General features: G+C 46.7%; 1 long non-coding RNA gene across 1 annotated transcript; it reads left to right on the top strand.

Moving 5' to 3' along the window:
- The first annotated feature begins 4,923 nt into the window (after positions 1–4,923).
- On the top strand, positions 4,924–16,286 carry LOC120395679. Its single transcript, XR_005592738.1, has 3 exons — positions 4,924–5,237; positions 9,126–9,193; positions 15,863–16,286. It is a non-coding gene; the product is annotated as an uncharacterized LOC120395679 (long non-coding RNA).
- The last annotated feature ends 3,131 nt before the right edge of the window (positions 16,287–19,417 follow it).

Below are 19,417 nucleotides of genomic sequence, written 5' to 3' on the forward strand. Positions count from 1 at the left end.
TCTGCAGGAGAAATGGCAGGATTTGGAGGCCAGGGTGGGTGAGCAGCTGCGGAGATGGACAGGATTCCTCCAGTGCCGCTGCCTGCGAGGGAGGACACTGGTGCTAAACCAGCTAGTCTTGTCCATGCTCTGGCACCGGCTCAACACCCTGACCCCCACCCCAGGGATCCTGCCCAGGCTCCAGAGGGCGGCTCTGGAGTTTTTCTGGCCAGGACTGCACTGGGACCCTGCAGGGATTTTGAGTCTTCCCCTGGAGGAGGGAGGGCAGGGCCTAGTCTGCCTTCCTAGCCAGGTCCATGTCTTCCACCTCCAGGCCCTGCAGAGACTCCCTTATGGTGCAGGTAGTCCGGCGTGGAGCACGTTGGCACACGCCTTCCTCTGCCGCCTCCGAAGGCTCCGATATGACCGGCAGCTCCTTTATCTCCATCCAAGGGGTCTTCTGCAAGACCTCTCTGAGCTGCCAGTCTTCTACTAGGACCTCCTCCGGAAGCTCTTTTCGGAGACCAGGTCCGTTGTGGCCACCGAGGGGGCGGACCTCCTCGCGGACCCCCTGCTACACAAACCCGATCTACATGTGGATGCGGCGGAGTCTCCCTTGGTGCACCAGAGGTTGATCCTGGCAGAAACCACCAGGGTCGGAGACCTCCTGGACTATGACGGGGGGGGCTGGGTGGATTCCCCACATGCTCACTTGGCGCATGTGGGTCTCCACCCTTCCAACCCCCCTGCACGTTCTCCAGGAGGTGGGGGCTGCCTTGCCACCCCTTTCTCTCTTCTTCCTGCAGAGGGCTCTGCGAGAGGGCGCTCCCCGCCCACCCCTAACCCCGGGCGCTCCGGACCTTTTTATCAGGCCCGTTTCGCGAGCCTTCCTCCCCCTCTCCCCGAGCCCCCACTCCCAGACTCCGAGCCGGCTGCGCACCCTGCAGCGGGTTCGCTTCTGGACCACGCCCAGGGACCAACTGTACACAGTCGTGCTCAACACGTTACATTTCCTCACCCTTGTGTCCCGCCGCGACACCAATTGGCGGGACTATTTGCCACCTGTGGAGGGTGAGGAGCCCTGGTGGGCCGGCCTGTATTCCACCCTGGTCCCACGGCCACCCGGGATACTGGTTGGTGGCTCCTTCACGGAGCAGTGAGCACAGCTTTGTACCTGGCGCGGTTCACCCCCATTCCTGAGGCCTGCCCTTTCTGTGGCGTGAGGGAGAACCTGGCGCACGCCTAAATCGAATGCGCCAGGTTGCAGCCCCTGTTCCGGCTCCTCCAGACCCTCTTGTTGAGGTTCCGGCTGCACTTTTCCCCGCACCTGTTCCTCTTCGCACACCCCATCCGTGGCCCCACAAAGTCGCGAGACCTCCTGGTCAACCTCCTCCAGGCCCTGGCCAAACTCTCCATCCATAACGCCAGGAGGAGGATGCTAGACGGGGGAGGAGGCTGTGCGACCGTGGGACCTATTTCCCTTCCTCCCTGGTCTCACACCTCTGGGCAGCGCTCCACTGGGCAGTGCGCGCTGCCTCCCTTGACAGCTGTGAGGAGCAGCGGGCGCTGTCCGGGGTCCTTTGCTCGGTGTCCCCCTCCAGATCCCTAGTTTTGAACCTGTGACCTTCACTCCCGAACCTGTTTTTCATTAGTTGTCCCCCATCTTCATTTGGTTCCCGGGTCCAGTGGTCCCTCCCGCTAGGCTGGGGAAGAGGCTTTTAGAAGTGGCCGGGCTTGCGCCCGCCCACCTCCCAGGATATCCAATAAGGCCCAGTGAGATCCCAGCTAGGAGGACAGACTGAAAAATGGATCTTCCAGTTTCTCCTTTCCAGTCCTCACCAGTAGTGAGGTAAAATTGCTCCCACCCCTCCTCATCGGGCTTACCCGCAAGATGTAGTGGAGCCTGTCTGTGCCTGGGGATTCTGCCAGCAGGTTCAGGAGGTCTGCCATGACCTTGTGCAGAGCCTGCAGAGGAAGGGAGACCCATGGGCCAGAGTAGGGAAACTGGGGCTACACTGGCCACAGGATGGCAAGACGGTTCTGTGTGAAGCACTGGTGAAACCCCAAACACAGACCCTGGCCTCTCTCATTCATAGCCCACTGCAGGCAACTAGTGAGGATTCATGGCAGGATGACAGCAGGCTCTTCATTTCGTAGTTGTGCATTTGCCTTTTCCTTCCTAAGTGACGGACTTTGCACCTGTCTTTATTGAATTGCATCTTGTTGATTTCAGACCAATTCTCCCATTTGTCACGGGCGTTTTGAATTCCAATCCTGTGCTCTAAAGTGCTTGTTGTCATCTGCACATTTTATAAGCACACTCTCCACTCCATTATGCAAGCCATGAATGAAACCATCGAATCGTGCTGGTCCCAGACTGAGCCCTGCCATACCCTGCTAGAGTCGCTCTCTCATTTCAACAGCCAAACATTGGCAACTACTCTTTGAATTTGGTCTTTCAACCACTTGGGCACCCACATTATAATAATTTCATCTAGGCCACATTTCCCCGCTTTGCTTATGAGACTGTCATGTGGGACTGTGTCTAAAGCCCTATTAACACCAAGATAGATCATGTCGATTGCTTCCTCGCACCCACCAGGCCAGCAACCCTGACAAAGAAGGAAATGGGGTTGGTTCAAATGATTTCTTCAATTTGTTCCAGTATCTTTCCAGGTATCAAAGTGAGGCTGACTAGTCTGTAAGTCCCTGGGTCTTCTTTGTTCCCCTTTTTAAACATAGGCACTAACTTCTTAACGGATGTGAAGATATTCTTTTTCTAGGATCTCAGAAGAGAACTGGCGTACAGCACCTGGTTGTTAGGGCCACAAAAGCTGAGCCAGGAACCAGTGGTTAAAATTTGCCCCTGACCATTTCTTCTTTCTCTAAACATTTTAGCAAATTGTAAATGCCTTGGCACTCAACACCTTGAAACCGCCCTTTCTCCTCCACAAAGTGCTTTAATGCCAATTACCTCACCCAGACTCACTACTGCCAGGAGTTAGACACGTGTTTCTCTTCCCACTGGACAGGATGGGATCCTGAGCTACAGAGAATGGAAATGAACTATCCCTGGTCACACAGCATGGTGATGGCAGAGCCAGGGAGAAAAGGCAACACTTCTCACTCTTCCTCTAACTAACAGACAACAAACACCGAAGAGGAGGGATAGAACCCAGGAATTGAGATGGTGGGAACATTTTCGTTGAAGCAGTTTTCTGTTGGAAAATCCCATTAAGATTAAACACATTTGTTTTTTGAAATCATTAATTGATTTGGACCAAAAAAATTCAATTTTTTTTCTTTTTTTTTTTTTTGCAAAACAAAAGTATCTCCTGTTTGTCACATACTGTTAAATTGTCTCATCACACACAAAGAGGAGACACTTTGATCTAAAAAACTAGATGAGATGCTTCAGTCTGGGCTAAGTACTTGCTCCTATTCATAATTTAAAAATAACAAAATACATAGAAAATAGAATATTTCTGCTATGATACAGCACAACCCCATTTATCAGATCTAACTGGGACCAGGGACAGATCAGATAATAAAAAATGTGGATAATCTGGAGAATGGGAAAGTGTGAGGCTGCAGTGCCATCTAGCAGCCATAAGAGAAATCGGCAGCTGCTGGACCTGTAGCTGAAGTCGGTGTATCTTAGGTCGATTTACCTGCCCGTGAGGACAGCGGCGAGTCGACTGCTGCCACACTCCTATCGACTCCGCTTCTGCCTCTCGCACGGTGGAGTTCCGGAGTCGACGACAGAATGATCGGGGATTGATTTTATCATGTCTACAGTAGACGCGATAAAATCAATCCCCGATAGATCGATCACTACCCGTCGATATGGCAGGTAGTGTAGACGTACCCTAAGGCTGAGAAAGGTGCAGGGACTTGTCTTACGTCACACAGCCAGGCAGCGGCTGACTTGAGAATAGGACCAGGACTCCTGACTTTCAAACTAACCATCAATCTTGAATTTCATACACTGAATGATCAGAACAAAGTGATCTCTAATGAGCTACAGACCAACCACTGTTCACAGTAATTATTCAGCAAGTATTTTAGAGGCACTGGAACATTAGAGAGAATCATGAACTGCTCAGAGACAATTAATGGAGAGAAGCAGCAAAATTCATCAAGCACATGACTGGTTATGGCTTATTTCCTTAGTCATAAAGAGAACAATACAGTCCTGAGTCTCCTCCCTGTCACTAGACCCCCAGCGCAGCCAATCAGCATGGAGACCCTGAGGGGCGGAAGGGTGAGGGTTCTCACAGATGTCCCAAAGAACAGTGGGGATGACAGTCAGAGCACTCCTCCAGTCCCACCTCTTTGTGAGGGCCTCCCACCAGGAGGGCTGGAGAGCAGCCCCCTCCTCGCCAGTGGAGGGAGGGGAGCAGGGAAAAGGGAAACCAAAACCTCAATGTCTCCAGCGATTCTAAGGGACAAAGGCCTAGGTGGGAAAAATCCTCTGCCACCCTCACCTAGTATTTCCCGGGCCTAGAATTTGGCCGGCACCAGGTGCATCAGGTTAAATAGGTTCCAAACCTCCCTTGGGCTCTTACCTCCTCAACAGGGACATCTGCTTTCTAGTAAAATTATTACTGGGAAAGGAGAAAACTCCAGAGAGGCTCCTCCTCGTGCTCATGTACCTGAACCTGAATTCTCTCTCAGTCTTCAAGGAGTGACCTCGAGAAGGAGACTGGCTGCAGCAAAGCCATGGGGCTCTCTGAGATTGCCCCTGCCCTGCAGCCTCTCCTGCCTGGCCCTTGTCAGGGTCTCTCTGTGAGGTCACGGACTCCCAACCTCCTCTGACCAATAAGCTGAGGCCCTGGAAAAGGCCCTTGTGATGTCACATCCACACCCACCACTGCCCTGCAGGGCTGATGTCCTGCCCCTGGCCAAACCCTTTGGATGTTTGAGCTGCTCCCCTTGTATCACCCCCCAGTCACTCACTGTTAGTTCTGGGGATCAGGCAGGCTGCACATGAAAATATCAGATGCTGCTCAATGTGCCACACTCGGTTTCTCATAGATTTGTAGACTTTGAGGCCAGAAGAGACCGATACATCATCTAACCTGACCCCTCCCCACTCGGCATATCACAGGCCTCCTGTAGAGCAAAGTGGCTAATTAAGGATCAAAGCCTGGTCTTCATTAGAAGACACCAGTAGGTGGAGAAACCACCACTTCCCTAGGGAGTTCGGAGGAAACTGATGCAGTGAGAGGAAGGGAAATGATGCCAAAGCCACACTTGTGAGTCTGTATCACAATAGATATGCACAACGTCACTGTGCTAAGGTTGTACAAGCAACCTCAACGCTGGCGTTTCCTAATGTGTAAAGGCCTGTTCTACACGCAGTTCTTTGTACTAATACAACTATTCTGGTTAGGATGCATTTATGTATTTAGTGCTACCTAAATAGTTGCCCTGGCACAAATTCTAGCGTGAACACAGCCTTATCTCTGTAAAAGTGCTTTACAGCAATATAGCTTATTCCCCTCCCTGTACTGGGATATCCTGGTACAAAGCACCTTTACACCGATATGACAGTGTCCATACTAGGGGGGTTATACTGCTTTAACTATACTAGTGGCGCTCAAGCAGCACAACTTTCTAGTGTAAACAAGCCCCTGCTCACCAGCACTCATGCACCTTTATACTGAATTAAAACAAGAGAGTCGGGCTCTTGTTCAGAGGGAAGAGAGATTGCCTCCCCACAGGAAAAATGGCAGTCGGCTACTTGGCCCTCAGGTACTATGGTGATGGGCACCAACTGAAAAACCTAGATAAATAGCTCCCGTGTTCCATGGAGACTAATGAACGTCGGTGCCAAGGTGTCATGGGGTTGCTGGTCCCTTTAAGGGGAATCTGGCCCAGGTTACGTATGGGAAGCTAATTTAAAAGGAAGGAGCCTGTGTAGGCAGTTGATTGTCTGTCGAGCACCTGGCCCTGACAAGACCCATCAGGACTCAGTGCAAGGTGGTGCTCTTGGGGACAGGAGCGAAGAAGAAGAGCTACAGCCTGTCAGACTCTCTAGGCTGTCAGGTAAAATGATGGAGTAGAAAGGGGACAGCGTTAGCCCCCAGCTCAGCCAATCAGCGTTGAGACACTGAGGGCAGGAAGCTGAGGGTTCTCACCAGTGAGTCAGCTCAACAGATGATCTGAGCATTAAATGAACATGTCCTGGGTGGGTTGGCTTTGGCTGTAGCGCTAGCATTTAGATGCAGCATTTATAAGCACGATCCTGGGAAATTTATTCACTTCAAAGCACTTAGTGTAACCTACTGATCTGCATTCACAATAGTTTGTTTCTGTTGCTTTTGGGCGTTGAAGGGCACTTGTCATCTTCTCCTTATTTGTGCTTTAAATGAAAAGGTCAGACAGCCCAAGTTTTAAAAAGCTGTAACCCTGGCTTCTGCAGCCTATTGGTCACCCCACTCTGAAACTGTATTTTGGAATGATTCATTCCCTACAGATTTAACAATCATTTTTCAGCTACAACCACTATTCATTCACTTTCTACCCCTGGGAGAATTATGTGCCAAAAATAAATAAATAAATAATGCACACAAAAAAAAAATACTGCACACAATATTTTAAAATTCTGCATATTTTATTTTTCCATATAACACAATATAATCACACCGGTTTCAATTATTTTGTAAATTTATTTCAAAATACCTGTCTGTGGTAAGGCGGTGGGATCCCCCACTGCCCCGCGGAGGGACGAGCCTCCCCAAGCACCAACGTGGGCGGAGCCAGCATGTCCTGCGCCTGCCCCCGCCCCCCCCCCCCCCGAGGGCAGGGCACAGGACAGGAAGTGGAAAAGAGGAACTGCAGAGGTCAGGTGCCTGTGGCCCAGCTCCGGGGTGGGACATGCCGGCAGGCTGTGGCTGACCTGAGGGCTGGCCAGCCCAGCCCAGCCTAGCCCTAGCCAGCTACCCCGAGGAGGAGCCGTGCCTACCCCTTGCCCGTTACCTGGAGGAACCAATGGTGCTGGAAACCTCCAAGGACACTGCCCTAGCCCAGATACCCTACGAGGGGGAGTCCGGAAGTAGCCTGGGGGCAGTTGACCCTGGTCAGGCCACAGGCCAGCCAGAAGCTGTGTCAGTGTGTTGCGGTCAGGACCCCCCCCCCCCCCCCCCACTCATGGGTGGCATCTGCCCCTCGCACCCGACGCTCAGAAGCCGGAGCTCCTGACTGTGTCTTTGCTGCCCTGCCCTGACCTAGAGCCTGGGCTCATACTGAACTACTGGCTCAGCCCCTGCCTAAGGGCCCGAGCCCCTGGCCGTTTGTTTACTGGCCAGCCCTGCCCCAGGGCTTGGGCCCATAGCCCCCCACAGAGGGACAAGCCTCGGTCGAGCCCTTCTTCACTGTCAGCAAGTGTGTCAGTAACAATACAGACAACAGGACAGATTAGGAAATGTTTTTTGACAAATAGATTCCTTACTAGGCATATTAATTCAGAACTCTGAGTAACAGTTCATTTAAACTACAGGACAGAACCGTATTTCCTGCACCCCTCAGAAGCAGTGCAAAGGCTTCGGGGGAATCAGGGTTAATGGAGGGGCTGAGGGAGAGGGGAGTAACTGCAGGAAAGGACCCTGGGTATGAACTTGAAGGGTTGCTGGGTATGGGTTGGAACAGGCTGGAACAGGTTTTGGGGGGGGCGGGGAGGGATCGTTAGGGAGGATCCCCCATGCAGACCCTGGCTCATCCCTAGCCCCTCCCATTCAGTCAGGCACAGCTGCCCCTATCCCCATGTGTCCTGCACCCCATGTGTCCTTGCAACCCCTGTCCGCATGAGTCCCTCCACCCCCACTCAGACACCCAGTCCTCCATCTCCATATGTCCCTTCCCCTGTCCACGTGTGTCTCTGTGCCCCCACTCAGCCATGCCACTTCCCCATGTGGCTCTGAACCCCTCCCCCTCTGTCCATGTGTCCTTTCACCCTCACAGCCAGCCCCCTCCCGTCCTCTCCATGTGTCCCTGAACCCCTGCTCCCACGTGTGTCTGTGCCCCCACTCAGCCATCCCCTCCCCCGTGTGGCCCTGTTCCTCCACTCCCATTCATCCCCTTCCCCAGTCTGTCCTCCCCCACTAGCCTTTATGAGCCCCTGTTTGAGCCCTCAGCAGCCCCACACTCTCTGTCTTCTCATAGCCCCTCTCTCCTGACCTGGCCCGACAGCCACTGCGAAGAAGGCAGCCTCTTTCCCTTCCCTGTCCTGCCTGGGACTTGCCAGGAGCAGCTGCTGCGTTCAGCACCACAGCACCCTCGGGTGGGTAAAAGGCAGAACTGCAGCAACTTTTCAGTGGAAGCTATTTTCTGCAAAAAATATATATATAAATAAAAAGATAAGCAGCACATGAAATATGGGTGCGTGCAGTGGCTCAAAATTCCCCCAGGAGTAATTTTCTCTGGAGATGCCTTGGTTCACCTTCAGCCTATCAAGTACACATGTAAGACCCCTTTTCAAAGAGGCATTTATCAGTGAAATTCTGATGCGGGCTTTTCACCTACTTATTGGAAGCAGGGAATTAATTCTCCTTTTTCAAACAAAGGAAACCACACATTTTTAATATTCCTTGAGTTTAGCTGTGGTTATAGAACCAGATAGTGCATAAATTGTGATCATGATAATGTGACGCTTTCATCTAAGCTGGACGTAGCATCTGTCCACTATAATGTCTCAGAAATCTTGATTGATAAAAGATCTTGACCTCTTTTTAATTACAGTACTTGGCAAGGGTTAATATTTTTCATCCAGGTAAAGAAGCAAACTCCTTCTCTGTGATCCACTAACTCACAGAGGCTGCTTTGCTAACAGGAGCTTTGCTGCAGCTTCACATTGTTTTTACTAAAAAAAAATAACCTCTGTTACTTTAAACCCTAGGGAAACACTTTTAAAATTGTTTGTTACTAAAAGCTTATGGTTTTAACTTTTACAAAAACTCCTCTGTAAAAGGGTACATGGTGAAAAAAATGTTGGGGGTCTGTTTCTTTAGATAAGAATAAGACAGTTAAGGGGGGGAGAGGAGGGAGATGGCTCTTGTTTAAAATCTTAAAACTCTAGGATTGGTTCATGAAAATGAATTCTATGACACTGTTGTAAAACAAATTCTGATTGGTTCAATCCAAAGGTGGTAATAACAAGTCTGAAAGGGTCTGAACCAGGAAAGTTGCCTCGTTCTACCGAAAGACTAAAAAGGTAAGAATTCTCTCTCTCTTTCTCATTCTTTCTCTGATTCAACCCCGTGCTGTCTATCTTCCCCTTTGCGAACGGGGCTCTCTTTTCCCTTTTCTTTCTTTTAACCTCTCTTTTTTCTTACCCTACACTGGTATTGAATAGTTTCAATGCTTTTTTATTCACTTTTTTACCAAGTGCTTACCAAACAGGCCCTGCCTTAGTAAATTCTCTTTTAAAACCTATTTTTATTGTTTTTAATATTATTTAATGATTTTAAAGGCTCTTTTCTTAACCTACCCTGATAGTAAGTAAGTTAAATGCTTTCCTATTCACTTTTTTACCATGTGCTTACCAAACAGGCCCTGCCTTAGTAAATGCCCTTTTTAAACCTAGCTTTTAATGTTTGTAAAGACTCTTTTTTTAACCTACCCTGATAGTGAACAGTTTAATGGTGTTTTTCTTAGCAACCCTTTTACCATGGTCTTACTAAACAGGCTTTGCCTTGTAGCCTGATTTGGGGGGGGGGGTTAGTAGTGTTGATGTAATTTATCCACTTAATTTAATCTTATTAGATTAATTATTTTAATTAAATAATAATATTAATAATAATTATTGGATATTAATTAGTATGGGTTTGGCTCGCTGTGAAGGTGCTGCCCGTGGGAGCCAGCTGAGGTTACTCAATCAGGGTGAACTGCAAACCAAATGGGGCAGATAAACCCCAAACGCTGGTGGTTATTCCAATACTTAGATTTACCAACCAGCACTTCTCTAGTACCTCACTGGTCACTTAGAAGTCCAAACCACGCAGTTCCCTTAAAGTACCCAGCCTCAGGCCTCCGTCCAGACACACCTGTCAGATATGATGATGATTTCTAAAAATCTTACTTCATCATATAAAAGAAAAGGTTCTTCCAATCCCAAAGGACCAGCCACATACCCAGGTCCAATTATAACTTAGATCTTATCCAAAATACACGCTATAGCCTATTCTTATTAACTAAGCTAAAATTTATTAAAAAAGAAAAAAGAGAGAGTGTTGGTTAAAAGATTAATATACAGACAGACCTGAATTCAATTCTTGAGGTTCAGATACACAGTAGAGATGAGCTTGTAGTTGCCAAAAGTCCTTTTAGAAATAGTCCATAGGTTATAGTCCAATTTCCATATTCAGGGTGGCTCCAGTCAGTGACTGGGGATCTCAATTCTTGTGGCTTAAGGTTTCCCCCTCTTGAAACCCAAAGCAGATCTGAGATGAAGAAGGATCGTGTCCCAGGCTTCTTATACATTTCCAGCAGCCTTTCGGCCTGAGAAAACAATAGGCTTAACTCCTTCTCCCAAATATCCTGGCAATTAGCACAGAGTAATTTACCCATTAAATAGTTCAGATACAGGTTAGCACAACCTTCAAAGAGACACATAGACAATAATACTATTTCATTCAAGTATCATCATAAATGTTAATATTCCTTTTTTGATCTTTGAATTAAAACTCTAGCAATAGACAAGACTTGTTTGCTGACATCACAAGACCTGAGCAAACGTCTCCCCTTCTACCTCTAACAATGCAGACTTGCATTTCAAAGCTCTAGTCATTTATATATCTTCCTAACCAGTCCTCAAGGTTCACCCATGGGTCAGGTCCGTCTATGAGTTAATTAACTCTTTCTGGCCCTGTCACCTTTCAATGAGATATTATATTATACTCATAACGTCACACTCGCCAATATGTTTGATCAGAAGATAAAGTTCATCCTAAATCAGGCTTCACAGAGTTTATAAAAGGAACTTCGGGGTCATGACAGGAGCTTACACTGAGACAGATATAGTCATAAAGACCTTTTTATGAAAATCAATGAAATAATAAGCAAATGTTAAAACAGTTCAGGATTACAAAGTTACAAAATATCATAGTTCTTTAAGAGATATATTTATGATAATACGCTGTTATAAGCTGCAGACTTAATTGATACTCACACTCTGGTGCAGCAGCACCTTGGGCGTTTTTCACACCTCTGGCAGAGGAAGTTACTTCAAGATTGTTTGCGTTCTGATTTAACTCTATATATGCTAAATGCTTTAACTAAAATGAAATATAAGGGAGGTTGAATCCCTTTTCACTTACAGTTTGAAAAGAAATAATACTACAGCCCATTAATAGTTAATAGCCGTCGTAGATGGGTGACATCAATACGTAGATGAGGGTATCGGGGAAGGTGGAGGCAATGAAGGTGTAGACAGGAGCAGATAGATGTGTAGAATTGCCTGTCTAATGGTGATTTGTTTCACCTTTTTATAGAGCATTAGTCAGAAATCCTTCCTCCTATGCCCAAAATTCATCTTTCCCCCATGGAAATGTTAGGGTACACTTGTCTCATAGGCTAACATGTATGTGCGTATGAATGACAGGTATGTACGCATTTGTGGTGTACTTGTTAGATTTGTGGGCAAAAATCCCCTTTTCCACCCTTTACTGTTACTGGTTCAGTTAAAGGTCTCCAGACATCTGCGTAGGTATTTTGTCTTATTATCACTTTTCTGAGTAAGGGTCCCAAAATATGCTGAAGTTGCCTTAGCGTCATACAGGATGTTTGACCTGTAGGTCTCTTGCATTTCAGCTAAACTTATTCTTAATATAAATCTGTAAGCCTATTACATCAAATACTTAAATTCATCAGAAAGACATTTATACAGACCAGCAGATTAATCTTCAGGGCTACACGCCCCCCTTTGACGAGGTGGTTTGCACCAAGAAACCCCGTCACCTAACTAGGATTTAGTATCTGTGGGGCCCTTTTTAGTTTCATACCTGGGTAGATTTTGGTAGGTATCTGGAGTGGGCACCATGTATACATAGTCATGTTCATCACCATGTGGTGCTTGTCTATGCGTTTGTCTAGTTGTCTGTCTAGGCCTCGGTCTCTGCCTAGTTTTTGGCTTGGGTTTGTTGAATTTATACTGCATGTAACCTAAAATAAGGAAATTAACTCCAATTCCAATTCCTTGGATAATCACCCATCCTTTTAATCCAAAATTTTCCCTAGGAGTTGTTGCAGGTTCATTACCTTCATTCATTAATTGGGTAATAACTTGTTGGGCTTTGTCCATATCATTAGTAATTTGAATGAGGTGAGTCTCTTTACGAGCCGTTAATGATTTTAGCTGTAACCCTAGTGGTGGAATATAGGCCAGAAAAGTGGGTGTGCTTTGGATAGTTAAATCCTGATAATCAGGGTTAGACTGAATAATGGTAATGTTCTCAAAAGTGGGGATAGGGGAAATAGCTTGATTTCCTATTACAGTGGGTTGCTTTGGGGTAAAACAGAAATTTGGCTCTGACAGGACACTCCAAGGGACCATACTGGTACCTCTTTTGGTTGGTAACCAGGCAAAATTGGTTCCTTCCAGCATAGGTCACCCTCTCCATCGGAGTCTTCCATGTGGTCAGCCTCACCAGGCATGACGATGATGAATTCTGTGCTTTCTCTCCCTGTAGTCCACACAAAACAGTGTCTGTTTCAAACACATTACACCTACAGATATACTGAGGCCCTTTCTCAGAACAACAGGCCATCTGTGGCACTTTCCAGGTCTGAGTTGGAGCGTGATAGACTACCAGGGGAGGTGCATTAATGCGTTCCCTGTAGATGTCATCTTCGAGGTGACCTATAGAATGGATAGCAGCCAATTGCCTGTACACATCCTTGTCTGGGTCAAACACTGGTGTAACCCTTCTGCCCCTCTGAGTTGGCAGCATCAAGGGCCAGGTTCAGTATCCAGGGGTTCCGTGTCAATAACACAATGCAAAACCGGCTCGAGCCCCCACCCAGTGACCTGGGACAATTACACACCACCACCCCCCGGGCGCCTCTAGGAGGCAATACTTCCCCTCTCGCAAGCACAGAATCTGAGTGTAGCAAAATCCTTTTAATAAAGGAGGGAAACAATGCGGCATCACATTGAAGAAACACCACAAACAGGATTATAACACAAACCATAAGCAACAAAAACCCACCTCCAAGTATGTTTGGCAATGTCCTTTCCCCCTTAGGGTCTTAAGTCCAATCACCCCAAAGTCCAGCAACCTGAAAGTCTCTGGTCAGTGCCACCCCAGAGTTCAAAAGTTTATCTGCAGAGTTTTACACCCCCCAGCCTGGGTGGAAATGGGGGGGGCGCACACAGGGAGTTAAGGGGGCACCTTACATGGGCCAGGGCCAACTGCTCCGCCTCTCCGTGGAGTTCTGCTGCAGCCTTCACCACGACTGGCTCCACTCCACCAGCTGTGCCGCTCCTCCAGCCGACCCGTGAGCCGCATCAGCCGTCCCCACAAACCGCTCCACACTGCTCACTGTTCCATGGGCTGCTCCAACGTGCTGCAGACTGCTCCGCTCTGCCAGCCGCTTAGCGATAGATCTTCAGGCTCCCCGACTAGTTAACACAGCACTCAGTGATCCCAGCTCAGTAAGCTTAGCCCTTTTAGTGATTTCAGCCTGTAGTAGGGGGCCCTGGTGCTGGTGCACTACTGGCCCAATGTGAATTCAGCTTAGTAGGCTCTAGATGGACTCCTAAGGGAATCAAAATTAGCTCTGCTCTTCAACAGTGAAGTAAGAAAAATGTGCCATGGGTGTTCTAGGCACTCAAAAGGGGGCCATACCATAAAATACACACACCACTCTCCAACCTCTTTCAATTTACTGGGTTTTGGAACCCATGTCCCTTGTCTAGCAAGTGCTATTAAAGTTAGGTTGAGTCATTTCTGTCATAAAGCAGTCTCATAGTTCCTCATTCACATAATTAGGGTGACAGCACTTTTTTTCCTTCCTGCCCCAATAACAAAGAAATTGGGGATCCCAGCTGTCAAAATAACTATCCCAGGCTGCCATGGGCTTATGCAATGCAAATGCTTTGCCACTCCTTGAGATTCTTTCTACACTCCCCATAATTCACCACCAGATGTCAGGGTAAAGCTCATCCTGACTCTGCTTACACTGGTAACGAGACCGTGAATGAAACATACAAAGATCGTGTCATTATACAATCTTTTGCAAGAGAACAACTGTCTCCATTGGGGTGAGGTGTCACAGATCCTGCTTCTCTCATAGCACCCACTGACAAATGCTGGCATGAATCCAAACAAGTGGATCTTTCCTTTTCCAGCTTTTGAAAACATTTAGGACAATACCAACTTAACAGTTGCTCATCTTTAATTAAGTCAGGAACTTCTCCTAATTTTAAGGATCGTAGTGCATCAGAAATTGTACTTAACAACATATTCTCCATATGCAGAGCATATAATTTCTTTTCCCAAATGTTGATCCCTTTTCTGATCACTGTTTAAAGTAATTAACTGATTAATTTTCTGTTGAGTTTCATTAAACAATTGGGTTATATCATGCATATTGTAGACAGTAAATCGTTCTTCCTGTGCCAATCTCTTTATTCCCTGTAACATTGGATTGACTACCCGGTTAGCTCTCTCTTTTAACACATAATCTATATGCTTGTGCATTTTCCTAATATCCGCTTGGTTCCAAATTGACATTCCTGCACCAAATAGTCCTGTTAGGGATCCTAAACCTCCAAGGAGATTCAAGCTACGCTTTCTCCTAAGAGTCTGTGACTTAGGGACTTTATCATCCTTCAACAGAACAATATCTTGCACTCATTGCTGTTAGGCTACAATTCTATCCACAAGTCGTACTGAGAAAAAGGAAGCTACTTTAGTATGCTGACAATAGCTAAATTCTCCTAAGTACCAATTGGACAAATTTAGCACTACAGGAATATGCATAAATTGAACTTGATTAATTTTCCCCATTATGGGTGTTGTGGTAAGACCACTAGCGGGTCCTAGGTTTAACACCGGACAATTTACATAATTTGTTATTGACTGATCATAATCATAGTCAATACCTGGGTCCTGAACCTTAAGTTCAAATGTCATATTTTGGACATATCTTTTGTTTCCTGTTTTGGTTTGAAAGGTAGCTATAATGAGTACCTTGGTCCTTATATTCAAGCTTATACAAGGTTAAACTTCCCCCTGTTATCAAATTATTACAGGTAGCTTTGTTTTTCCAAGTTCCATAAGATACACCATGTTTCAGGGAAGTTGAATTTGTTGATGTCTTGCATCCTCCCCCCTTAGAAGTTTCATCTAAGGGCCACATCTTTTTCCAACCACTAGAGGGTAATGCAGTTACTTCCACCAATTGATATTCAAAAGTAACATCCTCCCCCCTAATTCCCTTAACCTGTTGAATCAGGTTGTTGATAAGTTCTGGGTTAATTATAATAGTCCGTTCCTTCTTTGTTGGTACGTTCTGTTGCTTGAGCTCAGGCAATTGAGCACAATTGGGTCGTCTGATTTCCTGGGGTTGCAATAGTTCAGTTCCAGACTTAGGATTTTAATAATTGGAGATATACCAATCTCCTAGAACTGGAAGGGACCTTGAAAGGTCATTGAGTCCAGCCCCCTGCCTTCACTAGCAGGACCAATTTTTGCCCCAGATCCCTAAGTAGCCTCCTCAAGGATTGAACTCACAACCCTGGGTTTAGCAGGCTAATGCTCAAACCACTGAGCTATCCCTCCCCCCTAAGATTTTGTCTTAGTCCTACCCTTAGAGCAACAATAAGGGTGTAATAAGTCAGAAATATCAATGTCAATTTCATTGTTTTGAAACAATCCAGTTGTTGCGATTTCGTCTGACGCTGTTCACTTAAGTCCTGAGGAGGAAGTTGCTCCTGCGACCTGGACGATCGATACAGCTTTAACTGGTTAGCATGATAAATCTTGTCTCTATTATGCTTTCCTCCTGTTACTCTGATCTTATATACTGCTGAACTGAGTTTATCAATGATTTGGAAAGGTCCGATCCATCGGTTACACAACCCATGTTCTGGTAACTTATATGGCAACAACATTACCTGGTCTCCTACCTCCTAAGTATTCTCTCTCTGGTTTTTGTCAAAGTAAGCCTTTGCCTTACGTCTGGATTTTCCCAATTTGGCAGCTACCTGCAAGTGGATGTGATTTAAATGTTTTTGCAGATTTTGCAGGTAGGTATCCATTTTTATTCCTTCTAATTGAGTGCCACTAGTGTGCCAAATTAAATGTGCCCTAATCTCATTGTTCGGCCTGTCATCACTTCAAAAGGTGTTTTATCAGTAGATGCAGCCGGTGTCACCCTCAATGCCATTAAAATTAAAGGCATGAGGATGTCCCAGTTACGTCCATTGGCAGTTTCCTCAACATCACTTTTATAGTCTGATTGGTTCGTTCCACCATTCCAGATGACTGTGGTCTGTATGGGATGTGTGGTCTCTGCGGGACACCCATTAATTTAAGACAGTCCCTAAAGAACTGTCCTGTGAAATGTGATCCCTGGTCCAATTCTACCTTTGCAGGGATCCCCCAGCGAGAGAAGACTTGTTCTACTAAGACCCTGGCAGTGGCTTTTGCAGTATTGGCTTTAAGAGGAAATGCCTCTATCCACTTTGAGAAAGGATCGATAGTCACCAATAGATATTGGTTACCTCTTTGAGTCCTTGGCAAAGGACCTACAAAGTCAATCTGCAAAGCCATCAAAGGACCGTCATACCATCATTTCCATATGAGGAAAGATTAAAGAGGCTAGGACTCTTCAGTTTGGAAAAGAGGAGACTAAGGGGGGACATGATAGAGGTATATAAAATCATGAGTGATGTTGAGAAAGTGGATAAGGAAAAGTTATTTACTTATTCCCATAATACAAGAACTAGGGGTCACCAAATGAAATTAATAGGCAGCAGGTTTAAAACAAATAAAAGGAAGTTCTTCTTCACGCAGCACACAGTCAACTTGTGGAATTCCTTACCTGAGGAGGTTGTGAAGGCTAGGACTATAACAATGTTTAAAAGGTGACTGCATAAATTCATGGTGGCTAAATCCATAAATGGCTATTAGCCAGGATGGGTAAGAATGGTGTCCCTAGCCTCTGTTCGTCAGAGGATGGAGATGGATGGCAGGAGAGAGATCACTTGATCATTGCCTGTTAGGTTCACTCCCTCAGGGGCACCTGGCATTGGCCACTGTCAGTAGACAGATACTGGGCTAGATGGACCTTTGGTCTGACCCAGTACGGCCTTTCTTATGTTCTTATACACCTGGGATTTTAGTGGCACATTTCTTTTGGATGGAGTAGGATTAGCTGGGACACATGCCAGACAATTTTCACAATATTGTTGAACATCCATCCTAAGAAGTGGCCACCATCCTACAGATGCAAGACATTCAACAGTTTTGTCCACTCCCTGATGTCCTCCTGTAGGAGTATCATGGACCATGTACATCATTTCCCTCCGTAGGTGAGGTGGAACTACCCACACAGGGAAAGGACCTCCTGTATACATGAGAACTCCATCTACGACTTGTAACTGCTGTTCATGTCTTTTGTACAAAGGGTCTATTGTTAATGACCCTTCTTTACTTATTTTGGAAAGCTCTAGGATTACTCTCAGGTAATAATTGGAGATGTACCAATCTCCTAGAACTGGAAGGGACCCTGAAAGGTCATCAAGTCCAGCCCCCTGCCTTCACTAGTAGGACCAATTTTTGCCCCAGATCCCTAAGTGGTCTCCTCAAGGATTGAGCTCACAACGCTGGGTTTAGCAGGCCAGTGCTCAAACCACTGAGCTATCCCTCCCCTCTCATTATGTCCTTATCCAATTTTTGCATATCTTTTATATCTGGTATATTGGGTTGTACCAATTTAGTTGCAGCTATAGGACATTTAGGAATAGGAGTAATAACAGAATACTCCTGATCCTTTCCTTCCCAAAATTCTCCCGATCGGCCTCCTTCTCGGGCCAATTTATCAGCTTTCTCATTTTCCATAGCATAAGGGTCTAATTTCCAGTGAGCTTTTACTTTTTTTATTTTGATTGGCCGCTCTGAAACAGTAACTATTACTGTTAACCAATGGATGTATCTCATCAGTGATGCATACCTAATAGGTGTGCCATCAGAAGATGTAAAACCATTTGTTTCCCAATATGGTAGGAACTCTGTGAGAGAATTGCATACCCATGCAGAGTCTGAAAACAGACAGATACTTTGGGATGTGGTGGTGATGGAGAACTGCACACAGTACTCCAACACACAAGCTACTGCAGCTAATTCAGCATATTGAGCCGAATGTGGAGTGCATGAATATGCCTTTTCCCAAGGCTCTCCTTTCCCCTCAGAGGGAACTGCATAGATTCCGAACCCGGTATAGGGTTTGCCTTGATGGTAATAACTAGAACCATCAACAAAGAAATTCTACCTATTAATGGAATCTGTCTCCTGGATTAAAGGTTGAAAGAGCTTTTGTTTTTCCTTCCCCCTTAGAGCCAATTGATCAAAGTCGGAACACAGCTGTGGCTCTCCCTGATACAATAGAGCAGTTGGTAACAAGGATGGTGTCCTAATAGGTTTGACTGCAATATCTTTCCCTTGCAGCAGCAATGCCCAGTGGGCCAGGCGAGCATTTGAGACTTGTCCATCTTTTACCCTGTTGGACAGTGAGAACTGAAGGGGAGTGTGCGATGAGTGTAATATGATCGGCTGAGGCCAATTAGAAAAGAAAAGTGCTGTATGGCCCAACTGGCTGCCAATAGATACTTTTCACAATTGTCATATTTAAGTTCAATTGATGACATTAAACGTGAGACATAGGCCACAGGTCTGATTTTCCCATGCCTTTCTTGTGAAGCCACAACCGCTAACGCATTAACACTCACCGCTACCTCCAGATGATCGGGTATTTCAGGATTTGGAGTGATCAATACCGGAGCCTTAACAATGGCCTGTGTGATTCTACAGCTCTGTGGGTGGGTGGGTGTGTGTAGCAGCAGGACAGGGTGAGGGAGTCCAGGCTGGTGGAACAGGTGGGCTCAGTGGGACCCCAATACATCAGGAGACACCCCGGAAGGGGGGTCCAACGTGTCACATGCACCACTCTCCTTTCCCCTCCACCACCCCCCACTCCCTGTTGGTTTGCTGCAACAGAGAAGTCCCAGAACTCAGGGGTGACTCATGTGGCTTCACCTCCCGCCCTTGGGGTGCTGAGCGATGGCCCTGCTGCTGCCGCTGCTCCCACTGTCGCTGCCCCTTTGCTGTGGGCTCATCGCTGGCTCTGCCATATTTGCCGTTTGCCACTTCTGCCTCGAGCTGCGACGCTGAGTTCTGAGGCTCTGGCAATTCACCCAGCGCTTAGTGATTTC

This window comes from Mauremys reevesii, linkage group 1 (assembly GCF_016161935.1).
Source record: "Mauremys reevesii isolate NIE-2019 linkage group 1, ASM1616193v1, whole genome shotgun sequence".
NCBI lineage: Eukaryota > Metazoa > Chordata > Testudines > Geoemydidae > Mauremys > Mauremys reevesii.